Below are 22,877 nucleotides of genomic sequence, written 5' to 3'. Positions count from 1 at the left end.
TGCTTCCTCAAACAATTCATGACGCAAGTTGTGTCATACCTGCAAGACACAACCGATTTCATAAATAAGCTGGAAACTTTAACTTTCCGCGAAGGGTTAGATTTGCTTGTCACTCTTGATGTGACATCATTATATACGCAAATCCCCCAAGATGAGGCAGTGGCAGTCCTTTCCTTCTTCCTGGACTCACGTCCCAGACCGATGCAAGTCCCCACTAAATTTCTTCTAGATCTGGCCACATTTGCCCTGAAGAAAAATTATTTCTGTTTCAACAAAGAATTTTTCTATCAAATAAAGGGGGTGGCAATGGGGTGCCCTTTTGCACCAGAGTTGGCTGTGTTGTTTATGTCGATGTATGAAGACACCTACATACATAACAACAACCCATATGGAGCCTACATCTATAAATGGTATCGTTTTATAGACGATGTCTTTATGATATGGACAGGAGGAATCGACAATCTGACCCAATTCCACCAATGGCTCAATAATAGAACAACGGATATCCAATTCAGCCTTTCCCATTCTGAAAGTAAAATTGCTTTTTTGGATGTGGAAGTTTTCCCCAAGGCAGGTAGGTTGGCAACGACCCTATTCACGAAACCTACAGATCGAAACAAATCGCTACTGTATCAGAGTAACCACCCGAGAAGCCTAAGGGATAATCTCCCTTATGGGCAGTTTTTGCGCGTGCGCAGAAACTGCACTTTTGAAAAGGATTTCAATGACCATGCGGAAAAACTAGTTTCTAAATTGTGTGACAGGGGTTACCCCAAAAATCTGGTGAAGAACTGTATGAGACGAGCTAGGTGGACCCCCCGTGAAACACTATTGGAACGTAAAAAGAAATCTGAACAGAAACGCCAGGTCTGTGTGACCACCTTCTGCCCGAATGCGAATCAACTGAAACGAATTATCGGTCAAAACTGGCATCTGGTAAAGAATTTAGATGAAAAGTTAAAAGATCCACCATTGTTCGCGTTTAAACGCGAAAACAGCATTGCAAACCATGTGGTGAGAGCCGCTATGCCAACCCAAAACCAACCATCCCTCCGCCAAATGATGGGCCTGACACCTGTGTTAGGCCATCATAAATGTGGGACTTGCCTCTGCTGTGACAGTACCCTACAGGGTTCTGTCTTCCAACACAAAGGCATATCATGGAAGCATGAGGTGTTTAGTAACTGCAAATCAAGATTTGTAGTTTACGGCATCAAATGCCCATGTGACCGCCTGTACATCGGTAAGACGGAACAGGAAGTGCGACAACGCATTACACAACACAAATCTAGACTGAAGAGAAACGTCGAAAATGCACCACTTGTAAACCATTGGAACAGAATGCAACATGGACCCAACGATTTCAAGTGGACTGTCATCTCCAGGATAGAAAAGAACCCCCGGGGAGGTGACATATGCCTCCTTTTGTCTAAAAGGGAAGCCATGCTGATTGTCAAATTTGACACAGCGACTTCAGGTTTGAACGAACTGTCAGAAATCTATAGACTTTGAATTACTGGGCTGTGTTTTTTTTCAACCAGCATTTTTTCCACCAGCCCCCCCCCCAAGGGCCCCACTCCATCTGGGACACTGGGACACTGGCTGCCTAATAGGTCACAGGCGACACATGTTAAATACACATGTCTTATACCCTTTCGAACTTGCACATTTTGAGCCTAATAGGTTACAGGCGGCAATTTTAATATATATGCCGTATATCCTTTTAAATATACGTATCCCTCCGGGCTTCTGTACATTTTGAGCCTTTAGAAACGTAGCAGTGCCACATCGGAAAACAACCCTTCCGATTTGTCCTTATCCGCATAACGTAAGAGAGATTCCCTTTTAAAACCCGAGTCTCTCGTGGCTTGCCAACACGCATGCGCGAGGGAGCAGTGCACGCGGGGACGCTGATTGCTTTGGAGCGCGGAGATTAAAGATGCTCTCGACTTGGTAAGAAACCGCCTCATACCCTGCGTACCCCCTACTTAGTCAGCTAAGCCCTCTTTGCTAACCAACCCCCTGCAAATTCTCTTGTAATCCGTTTTTTCTGTGTGTTTGCATTTACTCAGCACACGCGACTGAGACCGACCTGTGCTGACTCTGCCACCCTCTTTGAATACGCCTGACTAAGAGAGGCTTAAACTCCGCACTAGGCAGGTAAGGCTACCCTCGAGGCGCTTATACTTTTCCCTCGCCCCCCGGCCCAACCTTCCCTTAATTCCTTGTTTTTTGGTCACCACAGGACCCTGTGACTTATTCACATCCCGGATACGCGCTGAAGAGCCTCCGGCCATCGTGTTGTTCTTAACATCGGCAAAACAACCCTGTGCATTGTGCCGACCGGACACATCTTTTGTTCGTTTGGTAAGGGAACCGCCTGGGGATACATCCACCACATTCTCAAACATAGATTTCTATGTACAGTAACTGAAAATACTTCTCCCTATGTTTCAGAGTGCCTGTCACCTCCTGTTTACAACCACCCCCCTTCCCATTCGGACCATCAGCCTTTCCTTGACAGTAACTTTGGTGGTAAGTTCTTTCAGGACTGACTACCAGCCTAATGAGCCTACCCTTGCGGGTGTCGCCCTAATATTTCAACCTAATTTTTCAAAGTCCTGCAGTCAACCTATGTAGTTTACATTTTATATTACCATTCACCACTTAGCCTGGTTGTTTTTCTGAATAGGTTGATTTTCTGGGTGTTCGCTGAGTTTTAGAGATTCTGCGTGTAGCACTTTGACCGTGCTCTATACAAATGTGTTAAACTGTTGACATAATGACCATTCCTGAGTCGTTTTTCTTAAAAAAGATATATGTTTTTTTCTGTCTCTTTCCCTGTGCAGCTGCCTGAGGCCCTGATGAGAATCTCCATAGAACTAAGGGAGATTCGAAACGCGTAGGCCCCTCTTTTTTCTCACTGGACTGCCAATCCTTAAGAGCCAAGCCTTTGTATAGACTCTACACCATGTGTTGGACATTAGCAACTTTTGTTCATTTGTGCAAAGACTTCTTGAAATTGTAAAACTTTTGGTATTGTATTACCTGCTAATTTATGTTGCTAACATTTTGATTTAATTAATGCAGCTCCAGTTGTGTATGTATATATATTCCTTTTCCCTTGTAAAAATTGTATATATGGTACGCCTGAGCTAAGTGTGTATGTGTTGAATGTGTGGCGAATGTGACATGACTGTTCCTTTGAATGATGGTTCGTTCCAGGTGATTGTACTTTCATGTGTACGCTCTCAGTTCTGATTTTGTCCCAATGTTTTTTCATGCAAATGTAAAAAGAACCTTTATAAAATATTTTGAAAATTTTCTATAAAATAAAACTGCGATTATTGAGCATTCCCTTTCTGGAATTTGATTTTCTGTTTGTGGAAGATTTATCTCACTGTTGAATCAAGTTTATCAGTACTGGCATCTTCTTTTGTTACATATGATATAGGCTCAGCCTTGCTGATTGGAGCCAACCCTATTCTGTTTTCACACTGTTCCAATATAAGCATTACTCTGTCAGTCTATGTGAACACGGTCAATTGTATACTATTGACGTTTCGATCAATGTATTACTCAGTGGATTTTCATCCAGGCTATTAGTATATGAATTACATCTGCAATAGCAGTAGGACAAGGGCCTCTTTAGGTTCCTCCTCATGTTTTGAATCAGAGTGCATTCAGTTTGGGTAAGTCCCAGTAAGCCTCATTATCTTCATTTCAATGCTGGAGTAATGGATTTGCTAAGGAGAGTCAAATCATAATGTACAGAGGCACCCACAAACAGTTAAGTGCAGTCCCCATACAAGCCCCCATACAAGCCCCCATCACTGTCTTCACTTAATGGAACTTTGGACTGATATACAATGTTTAGCCCTGTCCTTTGGCTCCCTTCTCAATTTACCACTTATATTTTTTTAACGTGCCATTAATCATTTGCAAATTAAACTGTAAATTCACATTTGTTTTTTATTTCGTTTTATTAAACACTGAACCGTCTGAGATTTATTCACAACTACACAATTTGATATACACTTTACAATTGTTGTCCTACTGAGGTGTTGAGTCAACGTGTGTCCTTGAATTCCCGATATTGATTATCTAGTAATTACTCTTGATGTACTTTTGAGAGGTGCCAATGTTGTTTTTGGTCTGGTTTAAGTTATTCCTAGAGGGATGCTTTCAAGTGGTGTCACTGCCCCATACAGACCTCATAGGATGGTGCCATGCTATGTGGCACAGACTCCCCTTTCTGCATGCAGCGGTCACACAACCAATACTCCAAACTCATTAGTCTTCTGGTCATTCCAGGGAAGAAGAAGCAGGCAGTGCTTCTGGGGACATTTGTACTGTTTGGTGAAAGACCTCATATCTCTGGAGGATGCACTACTCATAGGTGCCTAAATGCAAAACTAAATTTCCCATGATTCCAATGAAATCTCACAATGTTTTGAAATGGCGGTGGCAATTTTGAAGTTATCGAGTATAAGTTTCCCTTTGGTTCAAAGAGTCTTTGCTTAGCAATCAAGGTACTTGGTTTCTCCAGCCAGGACCTTGTTGTCAGACCTTGTGAAAACCCCTTTTCTTCAGGAAGGATGTTTTGAAGTTGAACACAAAAATGGACTCGAAGACGTTTATTGTACTTGATCATGAACCATTTGAACTATCATTTAAGAGTTAAACCTAGATGTATTAGCTATTCTGGGGGTATTCACAAAGGTAAATTTACACAAGAGAAAAGCTGAGCAGGCAAATTGACTTTTAAACTTCATAGTAAATGTAGTGCTTTAGATTAGTCACCATTTAGGACTGTCATTTTACTATAAGGTGTAGGCTTACATTATTCCAGGAGCTTAATGTACAAGTGTAAAGTTACTAGTATTAACTTTTCTCATGTAGGTGGAAATCTCTGCCACCAAGAAGGAGATCTCCCCATGACAATGTATAGGGAAAAGTGAAAAGATTTATCAATCTATATAATAAATTGCTAAATATATATTTCTGTTAAATAATAATGTTCATCATTTTAATGTATTTTAATTTAAATTTAGAAGAAAATAAAAAATGCTCCAGCGCTATGAGTTTAATTTTAAATAAACTATCCAAAACTATTTTTAAATATTGTTTTTAAAAAACCCACATAAAGAAAAATGTTGATATTTATTTTTTGGGTAGTAAACATTACTACTCATATAGGTTTACGAATAGTATTTTAAAGAACAAGAGTAGTACTACTGCAGTATTGCTAAACATATTACAAAATGATATTTGTGAATAGGCCTCATTTTTTATTTCGTATTGGATATTGCGAGGAATGGGAAGGATTCTCATTAGCTAAACAACTGCTGAGATTTCCCACAATGCATGTATTGTATTTAATGCAGTGGCATATGTTTTGTTAAAAGACAATTCATATGTATCATTCTGAATACTATAGTCCTGATGAATGTTTGTGTATATTACAACTTAAAACAACCTTGAGTATGTAGTTGAACAAACAGCATCCATACTCCCAAAACAGATTTTTGGTTCCTTATCGGAAAAGGGAGTGGGACTATGACAAAACATAAATAGATATCATTTACTCTGATTCAATTTGTGTATGAGTTCTAGCAACATCAGAATTCAATCAACATACCAGAGAGTCTGAGTCATAGATGTGTCATGGAAGCATGTCATTTGTTAGCACTAAAGCACAGAACTCTTTAATATATTAAACATATTAATCTTGTCTTTAGGTATTCACTATGAACCAGAGTATAAGCCAGCACCAAGCACAGTGACGGGTCTGAGTGGCAACACTCAGGGGCATATTAATGAGATTGTCACGCAGTGCAACACAGCAAGACACCTTGCTGCGCTGCACTGCTTGACCAGGAAAGGGCAGGAATGCACAATATTTAAAAGAATACAGTGCATTCCTGCTTTTTTCCATGCTCTGGCTCTGCTTTGGCTGCCTAGCGCTAACGCAGGCTCCCTTGCACCACTGTACCAGGGTGCCTGCAATATAAGGCGGATTGTTTTGTACAGGAAGGGACACATTTCTGCACAAAAAAATCCCCTGAGGCATTTTTCTCTTTCTCTGTGTGCTGCTAAATGCATCCATATTTCCCCTCGTTAGGCCTCACTTGGGGAGGCACAGGGTTTTTTTTGCATTCCCAGGTTTACTACTTCTGGTAAATCTGGAAATCCATCAAATCCATGGAAGTTGCGTGGGAACACCCATGCAACATCCATGAAACGCCTCCCTGGCGCAGAGTAAAGCAACACAGCCATTTGCACTGTGTTGCTATACTAGAGATTTACGAAGCCACTCTGGGCCATGCAGGTTGGCCTTGCAAAGCTTCATAAATCTGATTTTTATGCTTGCACCACGTTGCAAATTGCAAGTGCGATGCAACAGGGCCCATAAATATGCCCCTCTATGTCTGTGTTTCTCTGTTAACCCATCTCCCTTTCCCCAGATCTGCTGCTAACCAACATGTCACTATTGCACAAGGATGGCTGTGGATACAGATACATGTGGAAAAGTACCCTATATCCAAAGTACGGGTTAGTAACCTCTGATGGTCGGGTGCCACAAGACTCTGCTCTATTGGCCATTTTGTTCAATGTTGATTTTTTGTGGTACTGATACGTCTTTTGGAAATTTTGTCCTCAGGTGTTGTGCTGATGGCACACAATTCCTCCTCTGCTTCAAATATTTATTTGGCTAAGACTGGCACTTTAAAAAACTGCCAGGTAGGAGCCCATGTTCAGATGTCGGCTAACTTCCACAAATTGAACAGGAACAAAACTGAAATCTTGTTTGCTGAAGCAGGGGCGGCCTTAGGCATGTGCAAGCTGTGCACCTGTACAGGGCCACCACACCCCAGAGGCCACCACGCCAATATATATCCTTAATATAATAATCCCCTGAGGATGGATACATATTTGCGTGGCGGCACCTGGCAGGGATTTGGCGGCCTTCGGCTCTGTTCCACTTCCAAACACCCTGACCCCACCCCTCTTCACTGGCCTCCTCGCTCCGCCCCGCCCAGACCCCCTCTTCCGGGGGGCCCCCTTCTACGCTCCCTACCCAGGGCCACCATGAGCCCAGAGCCGCCCCTGGCTGAAGGTGCCCCAAAGAGTTGGTCATGCACCCCTGGCCTTCCTATTTGCCTTCTACAGTCACTCACTTTAAAAAACTTGATATCAGTTTTGATAACTTCCTCTTTAGATAACCAGCTCCGAAAACTCAGGAATTCTTTGATTCTAATTGCGCGCATGTTGATGATAATTTTTCTAATACTCACTACAGAAAAAAGGCGGAGGGGCTCTCATACTCTCATGCCAGCATTATTGTACCTGCCATCTAGATGGACCTCAAGAACTCACAGATCAACAAACTTCAGAGCTCCCAAATGTGGCTGGCCAGCAGTCTCTGCAAATCCGATCACGTCCCTTAACCACATCACATCCTTCACTGGCTCCTAGTTCAGCATCAGATTCAATTTAAAGTGTGATGTCTTGTGCACAAAGCTTTCCACCTAATTTGCAATATGCAGTTTTCAGGTCTGATTTCACCATCAAGTCTCTCCAGATCCTTGCACGCCAGCATGTTTTTCCTGCCCATCGTTGAGCGCTACAACAAGGAAAGGTGCAGGGGGAGAGCATTTGTGATTTTAGAGCTTAAAACTTGGAATAACCTTTCACTGAATATTTCAGACTTCTGATTTTGGGGGTTTTCATGAATAAGATTTCTTACTCTTTCTGGCCTTGTCAGCCTAGTTTTATGATTCTTCCTATGCCATGGTGCTCTGGGGAGGCCATGAGCTTTATAAGTAAATAAACAAAGAGGGAAGTGAGCAGTCTATTATAGATCTCTCACTGCTTGCCTTAAAAATATCTGCCATGATTTCTAACTCGCTTTCATGTTCTGATTGCTCCTTTCCTATTTTGATCCCTTCTTATATCATCTCCACACTAAACTCTCCTTCACCATATGTGTGCCCTTACTCTGCTGTAAGTTGTTCAGCCTCCGGGGTACAATTTACAGAGCCATTAAATACAGATTCCATTTGGTTCATCTTTTTCCAGGTGCACAGTTTGTGCATCATTGTGCTACATATACACACCCGAATAGGCAACAACTTGCTAGTTGCATATACCTTCCTTAGTTTTGCAAAAATTAAATGTACCTTTTACCTTTTGTGCTAGGTTTGACGTAGAGAGAAACAAGCAGGCAATAATGACTGGGATAAGCGATTTGTGACATTGTTGTAGTGCTGAGTCGGTTGCAACCCTACTTTATATCTAATTCAGTAGTTGCACATGAATGGAAATCGAGACCATAGCAGCCAGATGCCAAAGGTCAACCAAGTCCAATGAGAACCTCTCGTTCTGCCAGTTGTGATAAAAACAAAAATCATTCACAACGTTCGCTCTTCATTCCTTTAAACCTGTTCCATCATTTTGAGCCAGTCTTTCAGTGGAATAGATCGCTACACAGGAAACCAAGTAACTTCCTGGCATCTGATATGACTTTGGGTCTGTTTAGTGCCCTGCTGCTTTTGCTTCATGTTCCCTGCTTGGGCACGCGCCGTCTCCGTCTCTGCGTCTCGTGCTGCTGCAGGACTCCATATATATTGAGCTTTTATATAGACAGAGACTCCAGACAGAGGTTTTCTAATGAAGACGGCGCTGCCCGTAATCAATGCCGCCTCCTAGATTTTCAGGGGTCATTTCCCTCACAACAATTACTTGTTTTACGAACTCAATCTCTTGTTAAGCAGAGCGAGAAAGAGGAATATGCTGAGCGATAAAGAAACCCTCCAAACTCCTGGCAGTGCTTGCACGCCCACAGCACGTGCGGCTCACGGCTGACGAATGCGCAGTGTTGAGTTTTCTAACCCAGGGGCGCAGTGTGCACCCCTTGTGGTGCCAGCCAAGGGCGTTGACAGCTGCAGGACTCTGCATTAGGCCAGAATGAAGAAAGAAGGAGGTGTCTCTCGGACTGAAGTCTCAATAACCCTTGCAAAACACTTGGGGGCAGATTTATGATAACTGGTGCATCCCCAGGGATGCGCCAGTTATTTTGCGCCTGTGCTCCGCCACCCATGGGGCAAAAAACGGCACAGATGCATGACGCATCTGTGCCGTAAAGGTGGCGCATTGCTGGAGTTGCGTCGCAAGCGCGACGCAGCTCCAGCAAGGCTCGGGGGTGCCCCAGCTTTACAATGCTGCGTCAAGACCTACGCCTGCTTCAAGCAGGCGCAGGGTTTTGAAGCAGCATTGGCCTGAAAGTGACTGAGTGCAATCTTATAGATTTCACTCAGCCACTTTTGCGAGGCGCACCTCCCCCCGAACGCCCACCCTGCGCCGGAACGCCCACAAGTGGCACAGGGCTTTACAACGTGACGCATCTGCCTAGATGCGTCATGTTGTAAATGGGTCATAGGGATGCACCACGTTTACGCCGCAGTTGCGTGACGTAAACGTGGCGCATTCCCAACATAAATCTGCCCCTTGGTTCTTCCTCGTTTCAGCAAAATCTACGACCTCAATAGCAGCTCATCACATCAGCAGGAACGATATAATGGAATGTCCAGTATATAGGTTTCACCTCAATGGACCTTTATATCAATAGTGTGAAATGAGTGTTGTTGTGTGGGATGAGGCTGGCCTATGCCTCCAGTAGATAAAGGCTTCTGCCAAGAGGAAAACTAACACGTTTATTTATGGTTTGGCAGAGTGGAGGCTCCAACATGCATCGACGAAGCTCCAGCCCCACCAATCCCACACCTTCTCCTTTTCTTTTAGACCTGCGAGTTTCTGATGGCAGGGGCCAGCTAGCTCTGCCAGCGCAAACTCCTTTGTATTAACCCATTAGGTAAAGGACCCTAGTCCAGGGCCATTTTAACAGCATTATAGGCTCCCCCGGGCAAAGTAGTGCACTGGGCCCTCCCTACACAACCACTCACAGGAATAAGAATGTTTCATGGAAAATGAGTATTACATTCTTGTCTGCATGGGGCCCCTATTCTGTGGGTCCCCCTGGCAACTGCCCAGCGTGCCCTTGCGTTAAAACGGCACTACCGTAATCTATACATCAATGGAAGGCCTTCCATAATTTCGACGGGTCTTCTGCACATATTTTTCCTACCCTAGCCAGGAAAATTCTACAACGACCGCCACAAACAGGCAGAAATCTCAAAGCACATCATGGTCATCGTATTAAACAATCCCCAATTTGATGGTTCACTTCTAAAGAGGAAAATAACATACTCAGTAGAATGCCTACCCAGTATGTATTTTTACAATGTCAGCAAGAGCACTTTTGATTGGTATGCTCCTGCAACTCCATAGAAAACTAAAATACGGGGACTGATTCTTTCCTGGGTGGGTGGAGGCGAGCCTTTACCCCACCCTGGCAGATTCATGTCCACCAGGGTCTAAAAAAACCCTAAGAACTCTAAATGGTGAAATATAATTATTAATCAGTTTGAAAACACTTTTGTTTTGATTCAGAAAGGTAAACTTACACTGTTGTGTTTAGTTTTTTAGGTATTCCCAAACTACGAATTAATAGTAAGTTTACAAATGCAGATACTGCGCACATAAAAGGATAGGTCTGGTCTATCTTTTAATGTGTAGATTTCTATGGTCAACTGAGTAGTCTCCGCAGTCGGAGACTTACTATTAACTTGTAGTTTGTGAATACCAAAAAAAACGTAAACTTACAAAAAAGTGTACATTTACCTTTGTGAATCAGGCCCTTGCTGTCTTGCAGGCTCAAAAGCTTCTTCCTTCTTCTCTGTCTGTGGAAAGCATCACCTTTCACCGTGCTTTTCATCGTAATGATACAGTGTCTGCCAGTGTATAACTGCACAGGGAGAATAACTTTGCAACTGTAAATCCACACAAAATCACAACTGTACTTCTTTACAAGTACAATAACATGAGAACTATTTAACTGCACATCTGCAGCACAACTGAACAAATAGTCCACTCTACAATTCCACAGCTCTTTGCGTTTTCACAAACAGTACAACACAACAACTCAATGACTGCTCAACTATAACTACATTCCAGTTACATAACTATATTTCTGCAAGAACTCTGCATAAATTCAAATCTACAACTACACAACTCTCCTAACATACAAAAAGAATATTCTACAAGAGTGAAAGTCTACAACTACATAACTCATACAATCTATAACTACATTACCTCACAGCTACAACAACTGATCTACAGTTAATTATTTGTAACAGTGCCACATTTTTATACAGTACAATTACATATAAACTACTACTCTGCTATATTTATATCAATAATACAGCTCCAATTGCAGTTCTATAAATAACAATTTTGGTGCCACAGCTGTACAAAGACATATCACAGCAACGTCCAAACATAAACATCTAACCCTTCCTCTTCCCTTAACGTACTCCCTATAAAGCTTGTGAATACCTTTACTTTACTACAACTCCATTTATCTCAACTAACTTATGTCTTATTCTTAACCATTCCTAATGCTAACACCCGTATTTCCAAACATTCACAACATTGTACAGATGCACATCGGCACATCTTTCTAACTCTACAAATTTGCTTCTACAAAACACAACAATTCACTAAAGGAATATACATTTACAACATAGCTTCACTTGCACAGCAGCACAACTCTATAACTGAACAAATTCACACCCAAAATACAATAATACAATAGAACTGCACATTTACATCTACACTACTATTACTTTAATATTACACCTGTATAACAACAGGACACCTGTACATTTGTGCATAATAAAACACTTAAAACGCACAACTTTACAACTGTAGAATTCTAGATCTACAGTTATAGAACTACATTTTACAGGACTACACCTTCACCATTCTACTGCTTGACAACTCTAAAATGGAACACGTTTGCAGTAATACTACAGCCCCACTCCTGCACAACTCTATAATTGTACATAGATATCAGAAATACAGTGCTACAATTGCTCAATTCGCAACACAATTATATCTGTAAAATGTTACCAATTCCACAAGCCTATATCAGCACCACAGTACATTTACAACAAAATGGCAACTCTATAATTGCATATCCACAACACCTTTGGCACAATGCAGATCAACAAACCCGCTCCTAGATGAGCACTACAACTGTGCACATCCACAACACTACAGTTTTACAACATAAATATCTGCAACCACATCAAAGCTGTAAACTCTATTACTGAAGAACTGTGCAATTAGACCTCTACAGCTAGAACACTGTAATACTATAATTATAAAATGTCACAGTTCAAACATCCACAACTATACCAAACAGTAGCATTACAGGGTTAAAATGCTACAACTTTACAATGTTAAAACTGCCATTCTGTAGTTTTAGAACAGTAGTAGGTTTACAAAACTACACAGCATTAGCCATGATAAAATCGAATTCTTTTACAACTATGCAATCCTAAATCTGCAAATCTACAAGACAACAACTCCTAACTTTCTATAACTACATACTGCCATATTTACAACACTGGAAGTCTACAATTGCAGATCTTTCACTGCACAACTCTACATCAACATATTTACAACGCCGCCTACATAAAACTGCACATCTGCACATGCCACGACTCCACACCTGCACAGCTAAAACAACCCTACAATTTGACAGCTCTAAATCCACTCAATTCTACAATTTAATAAAGCCACAAAGCATGTCAACAACTGTACATTTCGACAACCATACTACTCTACAACTGTGAAATGGCAACACTGTACATCCATAGGACAATAGTTACACAGCTGTACAACTTGTAAAGTTCTACAACCACACAAGTGCAATTCAGTAACTTTACAAATGCCCATCTACAACTACATTCCAATTGCACACCCACAAAACTCCATAGCTCTAGAACCGCACAACTCCACATTTACAATTAAAACCTTGACAGTGCAACTGAACAGCCCATAACCATGTATTTTAATATTTCTAAAACAGCACGTTTCAAATCTACAATTGCACACTCTAAAACAACAATACAATGCCACAACTGCACATATGTACATTCTCAACTGGTCTGCAAAGGCAATTCTACAAAATACAATAGTTCTATTCTACAAATGTACAACTTAAAACTTAAAAACTTGACGAGCAAATTTGCTCATCTACATCAGGATTACAATTCAATATTCACTTCTGCACAATCTCACATCTGCAACAACATAAAACTATAAATGCCTCAAATATCACAAAGGCTGCAAACCTTGGGCTTGCAAAGTCACTCTCCATTTCAGTGTTGTCTGAGTCTGAACTTGATAAGATTCTCACCATTCAAGTAACTTCAGTGGCTAGACTCTCCTGTGCTTTCCCTATAACTGTGATTATAGTGACTAGAGAGCTTCCCCTCTCTACAGCTCTCTTCATCACAGGGACTGCAGAGTCAGGCCTATCTTGGACTTACTCCTTCACAAAGGCTGCCCATCAAAATTGCTACAACACCAACTCTCTTGGTTTGTCCCACCAAAGTGCCTGCAGAGAGTGCAAAAGTACATCATCTTTTTTAGTGCTGGTATTTTGACCAGGGCACTGTGTGACTGCAGTTCAGACTCTTAGTGCATGTGCTGTGATTCAGAAAATTTATATAAAATAAACAAAAACAAATTTGCTTTTTTAGCTTTTACCTAAGGCTACGGCAATCTGGCACCGCAAATGCACTAGTAGTGTATCATGTGGGGTGCAGTGTGCATTTACAACACCAATATATATGACTGTAAAGGTTTGGCTCAGATCCTGGATGGCTACAAATAGCAGTAACGCGTTAAAATAAGCCATAGGACGTTTGGGAAATATTTTTTACTCATTATGTAAGTCACCCTCAAGTGTAACCTGTAGCCTATAAGGCTTGGTGCTTAATGTATAAAAGTGATGTGAGTGAGAGTTGGATCAGTTGCAGTTTTTCTGTAGTGTTGCAACACCGCAATAGGCCAGCTCATCCTCTTGTCATGCAGACTATAGTTGAGGAGATCATGTCGTTGCATGTAATGTCTGTGATGAACATGCTTGCAAGAAGGAGGGGGGTTTGGTGTCTGTAGGCATACAGTCTCACTTTGTTGGCTTTGATGGTCAGCTGACTGGCCAAAGGCTCATACGTTTCTTGGGCTAAAGGAGGTCTGGCATTGGGTTACAGAATACACTACATGATAGAGCCTTTTCCCTCATCACATTCATACTGTGTTAGTTGGGCTGCGTTCACTGCCTTCTTCTCTGAGTTTCACTAGGGCAGGACTATCTGTACAATTTTCGCCATTTTCTGGGCACTCTTCCACATGTGGAAAGAGTCGTCCATAGGGTTGACATTGTTTTAGGTGCCCTTCTCAATTCGGCAAGGCAACTGTCCTGGTAATAGGCTTGGGTAGGATCACTCCATGTGCAAAGCCCTTGTGTTGGAGAACTTACGAGCGCCCTACAGTTAACATGTCCTGCATCGCCTTGCCGAGCTCTTGAAGATGCTTAACCCTGTATCAACTATTCCCATCTGTTTTCTGTTTGGTCATGTAGGGTGCATGTGGTGGCAAGACCCTTTAGTCGGATATAGAAGGCATCCACTGATTCATTAGGGCCTTGCTGAGCATGGTGCAAGAGAAATTGCTCATAGTACAGGTTGACCATGGGCTCAAAGTGCTTGTTGACTGCAGTTCTGATGGTATCCAACATAAACTGGGATACTGCTTAAGGCATATGTCTTCGCCCACCTGGTGTGGGAGCAGTGGGTGCTTCCTGTTGCCTTCATTCTCTGACTGCAAAATGCATGTCAAGCCTCTTGAGCCACAGTTTCTTCTTCGATGGTTGTGTTGATGGTGGCTCTATAACAACGACTGGCTCAATGGCTGGGATGGATGCCATCGTTCTCACTTGTCAGGCCTTCTACTCATTTCTGGTGATGTGGTATGGGGTTGGTCACTCACTGGCTCTGGTCGTACAAGGGATCCCCTCTGTGGTGGTGCTTCAATGTGCCGCTCGTCTGCTTGTTGTGGTGCTGTGTCATCAGTACCCAATTCCTCCCTCACAATGTCATCTGTTTGTGGTGTTTGAGGCCAGGGCAGTACACATGATATCGCTGGACTCATTGTGCACGGATGTCTGTCACTGTCCACTCACTGTGGATTATATCCTGGTTTGTAGGATCTGGGACTTTTTGTAACACTTGCCTATGCTCAGTTTCCATTTTTTACTTTTTCAGTGTGATTATAAAGTACACGCAGGGACCTTCCAGACCAACAACGTCTGTCTGCCCTGCCGCCAGTGGAGGATTTCTGGCAGGTTTCATCAGTGGAGCATCCTTCCACGCTTGAGGAGAAGCTACCACAACGTTCAACTGGTAGTGCGCCTTCTTGTACGCTGAACGTTTCCCAGCTGCCTGACTCCTTGCCCTGGGGATCAGCGGCAGTCTGATCCTTCTGCTCTTGCAGCGCCTGAGGCACACCTCCTATATGCAGAGAGACTCACTCTTGCGTAGTAGGTGTGCCTCAGGGGCTGTAAGTTATATCAAAAAACAGGGGTGCCAGGGCTCGGGTTCAATTCACAACAGCTTTTTATTTAGCAGCTGTGTACCTTCTTTTTGTAGATTCCGAAGGTTTGTATTTTCATTCAAACATTTCCCAAAATTTCAAGAATATTTACATTTTGTGCAAACAACAGAGGATTAAACATTCCTTAAACAGTTAAAATAATACAAACATAAGTCATGAATTCAATACTTTGTAAAAAGACAAATTATAACATTCATTTGTAGTTACACTTCAACTATTTAAACTGGAAAACAAACTCAATTTGGTACACCTAAACTTATTTTGGTACTAGTCCTTACGACCGAGATTGCACGGTTAATGGGACTAGACACATTGGGCCTTGTGACTTTGGAGAAATCGCCCTATGTTGGTGTGCAAACCCTTAAGGTTTAGGTTGCCTTTGAAACAGCCGAACAGCCGACGCGTTTCCAAACCCTTTGTTCAGTTTATAGGGTTCTTCCTCAGAGCTGAGCTGTGGACCTATGGTGTAAGATTGGGGGACATTTAGTATCTCCTTTTCTCAGATTTGTTTGACCAACATATTGCATGAATAAAACATGGGGGTAGAGTTTTACCTCTTCTCACGTTGATATTCACTGTAGTTTTTGGACACGGGGCATCTGATTATCCTTCGTTATCACCATTGCCAAAACGATGAAGTAAAGGATGGTGTTCTTGTAAGTTTTTTATCTTGAGACGCATGTTTTCACATTTTTCACATTTTGTGTCCTTATTTAAACTATGCCAGCACTTACTTGTTATGTGTTTCAGATTGCTCACTAGGTTGAGTTGTCCGTTTGTGGAAATCTTTTTTAAGTTCTACGATGCTTGGTTCTGTTGGAATGAAGATTTAAATCAGTCCGTGTGTTACAATGACTAAATGTTTGTTACGCAGTCTAAAGCAGTGGGACGTACTTCTGTGTGACGTGGTAAAGGTCTCGTTTGCGGCTCCACTTTCTTTTGTTTGCTACGTATTGTCCTCCTACCGGTTGGAGATTCTGTGAATTTAAAACACAGAGAGGGCGACCATTCAGTATATTTCTGGGTGCGGTCATGGTGTTACTTAAATATAATCCGGTACGGTTGTTCCGAACTTCTTACCTCTGTCGCTAGTTCTCTAGTCTGTATCAGAAAACTCCGTGTGGCCGCATGACAGTCGTTCAGTTCGCTGTTTCTCCATTGGGACTTCCGAATTTGTGATCAAGTGGCAGTTTTTTAGAATTATTGATTTCAGTTTGTTTGTGTGTGGCCCGAATGTTGTGACACAGACAGGCCTTTCAAGGGGTTTGGTCTCCTTCTTTTTCAGTAGTTCTTCTCGTGGCGTGTACCAGGCCCGTGTGGTAGAATGTTTCAATAACTTCGAGGGATAACCTCTTTTACTTAATTGGTCACTGAGTATTTGGGAGTGTGTTATGAAGTCTTCCTTTCGTGAACAATTACGTCGAATTCTCAACATTTGTCCATATGGTAAATTAGATTTTAAACTTTTGGGGTGATAACTTGCGTAATGCAAGATTGTATTTTTGTCCGTGTTTTTGCGATGTAAGGTAGTCGTCAATTTGTTTTCATTGGGAAAAACTACTACGTCAAGGAAGGTGAGAGATGTTCTGCTGTGTGTCATTGTGAATTTACAGAATCTCCAACCGGTAGGAGGACAATACGTAGCAAACAAAAGAAAGTGGAGCCGCAAACGAGACCTTTACCACGTCACACATAAGTAAGTCCCACTGCTTTAGACTGCGTAACAAACATTTAGTCATTGTAACACACAGACTGATTTAAATCTTCATTCCAACAGAACCAAGCATCGTAGAACTTAAAAAAGATTTCCACAAACGGACAACTCAACCTAGTGAGCAATCTGAAACACATAACAAGTAAGTGCTGGCATAGTTTAAATAAGGACCCAAAATGTGAAAAATGTGAAAACATGCGTCTCAAGATAAAAAACTTACAAGAACACCATCCTTTACTTCATCGTTTAGGCAATGGTGATAACGAAGGATAATCAGATGCCCCGTGTCCAAAAACTACAGTGAATATCAACCTGAGAAGAGGTAAAACTCTACCCCCATGTTTTATTCATGCAATATGTTGGTCAAACAAATCTGAGAAAAGGAGATACTAAATGTCCCCCAATCTTACACCATAGGTCCACAGCTCAGCCCTGAGGAAGAACCCTATAAACTGAACAAAGGGTTTGGAAACGCGTCGGCTGTTCGGCTGTTTCAAAGGCAACCTAAATCTTAAGGGTTTGCACACGAACATAGGGCGATTTCTCCAAAGTCACAAGGCCCAATGTGTCTAGTCCCATTAACCATGCAATCTCGGTCGTAAGGACTAGTACCAAAATAAGTTTAGGTGTACCAAATTGAGTTTGTTTTCCAGTTTAAATAGTTGAAGTGTAACTACAAATGAATGTTATAATTTGTCTTTTTACAAAGTATTGAATTCATGACTTATGTTTGTATTATTTTAACTGTTTAAGGAATGTTTAATCCTCTGTTGTTTGCACAAAATGTAAATATTCTTGACATTTTGGAAAATGTTTGAATGAAAATACAAACCTTCGGAATCTACAAAAAGAAGGTACACAGCTGCTAAATAAAAAGCTGTTGTGAATTGAACCCGAGCCCTGGCACCCCTGTTTTTTGATATAACGTATATTGTCCAGCCAGGACCCGTAGGACAAAACCCCTCCAGTGTTAAAAGTTTCAGGGGCTGTAAGAGCAGCAGGATGAGTGCAGGACACAGGGGTGTGATGCAGTCTCCCCTGGCTCTGCAGTGTTGACATCCAGTGAAACAGACCATACTGACCGGTGCAGCCCACCATGGCTGCGTAACTTTGCTGCTGCTGTGGAGCAGTTGGTGAGTCAAACGACGGGTGCGTGCTGTCTCCCGGTTCTCCTTGCCATTATTTTTTTCATATTTTTTTATTTTAAAAAGTTTTATATAGCGCTGGCTAGACCCGGAGGTATCGGAGCGCTTTACATGAGCATCAGATCATAGTTACAGGTTACATCGTTACAAAGGTTACACAGTTCTTAGAGCATGGCAACATAGTTACTTGTAAGGTCGAGATAAACAATAAGCACAAATATGTAAGGGGAATAGCAGGCAAGGTGAGAGATTCAGGGGAGGGGGTTTGGAGCAGGGGAAGTAGACAGATAATGAAGGCGGGAAAGAGTAGAGGAGGGCGAGAGACACCGCATGGGGAGAGGAGGGGAAGGGTGATGGGGACACAAACCGGTAGACGAGTCAAGGCAACATCTAAAGTCCAGTACGCTGTGATCCCAAGGGAAGTGGTATCCCTTCCCTATCTCTATTGTGAGAGACTCCCTTTACACAGTGGACTCTCTCAGAGGGGTCTCCCAGACTCCAAGGCCTACATACTGGATCCTTCCCCAAAAAGGGGAGAGGGAGTGCTTTGGCAAGGGGTGCCATACCATACCTCAAGTGTGAGTGGCTCCTTTGGCGCAGTGGACTCACTCAGCGGGTTCGCTGAGACTCCAGAGTATAAATATTGGATCTTTCCCCAACAAGAGGAGAAGGAGTGCTTAGTCAAAGGGCACAAAGGACAGGTGGGTAGGCAGAGTAGCAGGCAAGGGGAGAGAGGATAGGAGCTAGGGAAGAGACAATAAGGAGAGACGAAAAGAAGTCTGCATAAAAAGACCAAATGGGTAGGTGACAACCAAGGAGGGAATCCACAGCCCATCTCCCCTATAGTTAAACCAAGTAGCTCCATCTGGCATCAGACAAAATAGTTCAGTCTCAATACATTGAGAGAGGAGGGAGCGAGAGACATAAATAGAGGGAGGATGCGGTAGGAGACAACAGGAGAGATGAAAGGAAGTGCAACAATGTGGTTCAAGAATATAGCAGAAAAAGATCAACAAGTAAACATTATATCAAACAATCAGCAATACAATTAGGGGAGGAGAAAAAGGAGAGATAAAGAAGTGGGGCGTAGGGGAGGAGGGAAAGTGAGGATAAGTGAAGAGACAACCGTAGAGACGGAAGGAAGTCTGTCTAAAGACTAACTGGGTAGGTGACGACCAGGGAGGGAATCCACGGCCCATCTCCCCTATAGCTAAACCAGGTAGCTCCATCGGGCATCAGACAAAATAGATCAGTCTCAAGTGGCGTGGGAAGAGGTTCACAGAAAAACAGGGTGGGGACAAAGGGCAAGAGGACAGAAGCTGGAAAGAGTAGGAGCGGAGAGGGGGAGAGTTGGGGGAAGGGGAGGGGGAAGGAAAGGTTAGGACAGATGCGGGCGCGTTAGCCCGAAGTCCGGCTGGGCATGTGATATTCAAAGGAGGGAGCTCAAAGTCAATCTCCCCCATAGCTAGCGAGGTAGCTCCACCGGGCATCATACAAAAAGTATGCAGGTGACCCCTCAATTCGTATGGCCCAAGTCCAGCAGTAGAGCTCCAGTCTGCACTCATACACCACTCGTGGTCAGCACAATACCAGGGCATCAATATTGCTTAGGGGGAAGGGTGCGAGTCACGCAGTACAGGGCGCCTTGCAGACTGCTCATCACCCCACCTCCGTGCTCTTACAATGATGCCAGTATCCCATCAAGTACTCCTCCTCCAGTCGCCAGCTTCCAGGTGCAATCCCCGCAGTCTCGCAGCACCTCAGCCTACCGTTTTTTTGCACCCGACTGCGTGTCTCTTTGAGCCTTCCAATGCACACGCCCTCCGCTAGTTGCTCGTAGGTCCGAGCAGTCGGACAGGCAGGTCATAAAGCAAAATACACACACCATGGGTTGCATGCATAACTCCGACTGTCCTTCGACCCAGGAGCAGCACCATTTATTATGTCATGTACATCACCAGGAGCCATCCACTCTACCTAGAAACTATGGGGGCCTTCATGAAGCAAACAAAGCCCCCCTTTGATATCCATTCACAACACTACATACCTCACATACGATGAAGCCTGCTTGATTAACCCCACAGCTATAAACTGCATCCTTATTTAACCAAATTATATTCTACGAAGATACAAACCATCTACGTACCACTTACAACAGGGATATTCATTAACGTTAAAAATGGTTGATTAACCAAAAATTAAGGAGCGACAACAGCTTATTGTAAGAAAGAAATATTTTCATGTAATATAAATCAACACTCACTTTTGATGGCTATTAAACACTGTAGGATTCACGCATGCGTGAATCGATAACAGCTTGCAACAGAGTGAGACGATACAACTGTCATGTTAGCAAAACAAACGAACTCATAACATAATACAATTTGACAAGATCACTCAAAGGAAATCAAAACAGAAGACATCCATTTACTTGTTCTAAAAAGAAATGTACAAATAAACTCTTATGAATGCCTCAAAGATTTCCAGCGTGTTCCTTGCCTGATATCTTTGACGTAGTACATTATAAAGACCTGAACTTAAGTGTTTTACTGCTGTATTTGTATACTGTTAGATTGTGCGTTGCATGGTGTGTTGTTGCAGTTTGATGTATACCTTATATTTACGTTACTGTCAAGAAGTTCAACCTCTGAATGATGTGTATCAATTTTCTATTGATCACATTCCATGCATTACAAGCTGCATTGACACTTCAAAAGGTGCCCTTTTGAGATGGGAGTGCCTAATTCTACTGAGCGATCATCAAGTAACAAGAAACATGTTGATTAAATCTGTCTGCTAATACGACTGCATTCTCTATGCCGTTTATTTTTGATTTGCGTCAATCTAGTTGCGTTTCTCACTTTACGTGTTGGGAAGAGGTTGTAGCTCAAGTTCTCTGCATACTTTTCCTTATTTCAAAATCAAATCTTTGGATTGGAACATTCGAAATGATTACTGGTGATTGTAGTGTATATTTGTATTTCAGTATTACTGAACTACTAAGTAAATTGTTGGAGAGCCAGTCTGACAAGGAAAGTGTAGTAAGATAACTCAGCATCTGATAAAACATTCAAACATAGGACTTCTATATTCTGAAGTGGAATGCTCACCACCGGAACATTCATAGGGTGAGCATTCCAAGCAGCAGTAACAACCAGGATAGACCTCTACAGAAAGTCTCCTGTACTCTACAAGTTTCTGGCAGGAATCTCAGGTAGCTGGTCGGTAGTATCGCTACACATGGTAATAAACCACACAGCTCTGGTTGCTGATGTCTTCATTGAAACCTCTTTCTGGTTTCGGCTCACTCACGGTATACATCTCCACCCTTCTGCAGGCATTCTAGGCTTGGGATTTAATATTCCTCAATGCTATGCAGGTTGTGAGTGAAGTTTGGAAAGTAGGTGATATGTATAAAGACTTTCACATTTGAGTGCAAAAACATTGAAGGGCAAGGAGCTGAGACGCTACGCCTACAACTTAAAGAATGGCTAAGCATGGTCTCTGCAAACCGTCTGGTCCGAGTGTAATGATGAAGGTCCACTCCTTCCCCTGCTCCTCATTGTGCATGACCCAGATACGGAAAATGACCTTTTTTCATATTGTCTTCTAAAAAATTAGGTTCTTTACAGCTCCCATACGATATGCTAGTTGTCTTGTGCAGTGGTTATCCAGCAGGCAACTCAGTAGCATTACTTGGATGACCACATTGTTCTATGTGCCATCAGGTGATCACATCAAAAAGAACTGTTCACTTTTTTTAATCAGTATTTAGCTCCATAAAGGCCACACAAGCTATATTTTTTCACTACAGGTTGTGACATTCAGATTAACTTCTGGTAATCAACAATACTCTCCTACTTTGAATGAGGTCATACACGTCAAAATGCTCATATCTATTAACATTATATTTAAAGTATTTGTGTAGCAACATTAAGACAGCTTAAAATATTTTCCAATATGCACAACGTTGCTGCCGATTTCCATTGATGCATTGAACACCAGCTATCAACACAGCATCACTTTAGAATATTCAGAACCGACCCAAATTTGCAGGCTCTGGAAAGGACACAGGTTTCCAGGTTTGCTAGTTTTGGTAACATTCAGGATCCTTCCTTTTTCCATATTTGTGTCTCAGAGTAATCAAATGTGCAGTTACGATTGATATTATCTTTACACGGACCAAGATCATTGTCAACATGCACTGTTCGGATCCTTTTACCAAAGAGTTGTTCTATTTCAGACTATGCTAAAGAAACCCTTCAACATTTTGTAATATTTGTGCTAGTTCCTTTTGAGGTCTATCACAATCGCTGACACTCTGACATTTTGATACAAGTTACCTTTGAGATTTAGCCTGTGAATTCACCAATTACAAGACCCAACAAATTGCAGGAAAATAGACAGGAAAGCACTAAGAGCGGACCGAA

At 42.3% G+C, this 22,877-nt stretch overlaps 1 protein-coding gene across 2 annotated transcripts in view; it reads right to left on the bottom strand.

Moving 5' to 3' along the window:
- The window catches only part of ASTN2 (astrotactin 2), a 2,581,355-nt gene that overhangs the window by 2,348,654 nt on the left and 209,824 nt on the right, over window positions 1-22,877 (bottom strand). The gene's annotated exons all lie outside the window — the stretch shown is intronic.

Source organism: Lissotriton vulgaris, chromosome 5 (assembly GCF_964263255.1).
Source record: "Lissotriton vulgaris chromosome 5, aLisVul1.2, whole genome shotgun sequence".
Lineage (NCBI taxonomy): Eukaryota > Metazoa > Chordata > Amphibia > Caudata > Salamandridae > Lissotriton > Lissotriton vulgaris.
Note: the sequence above shows the minus strand (reverse complement) of the source record. Positions and strands in the feature narration are given on the sequence as shown.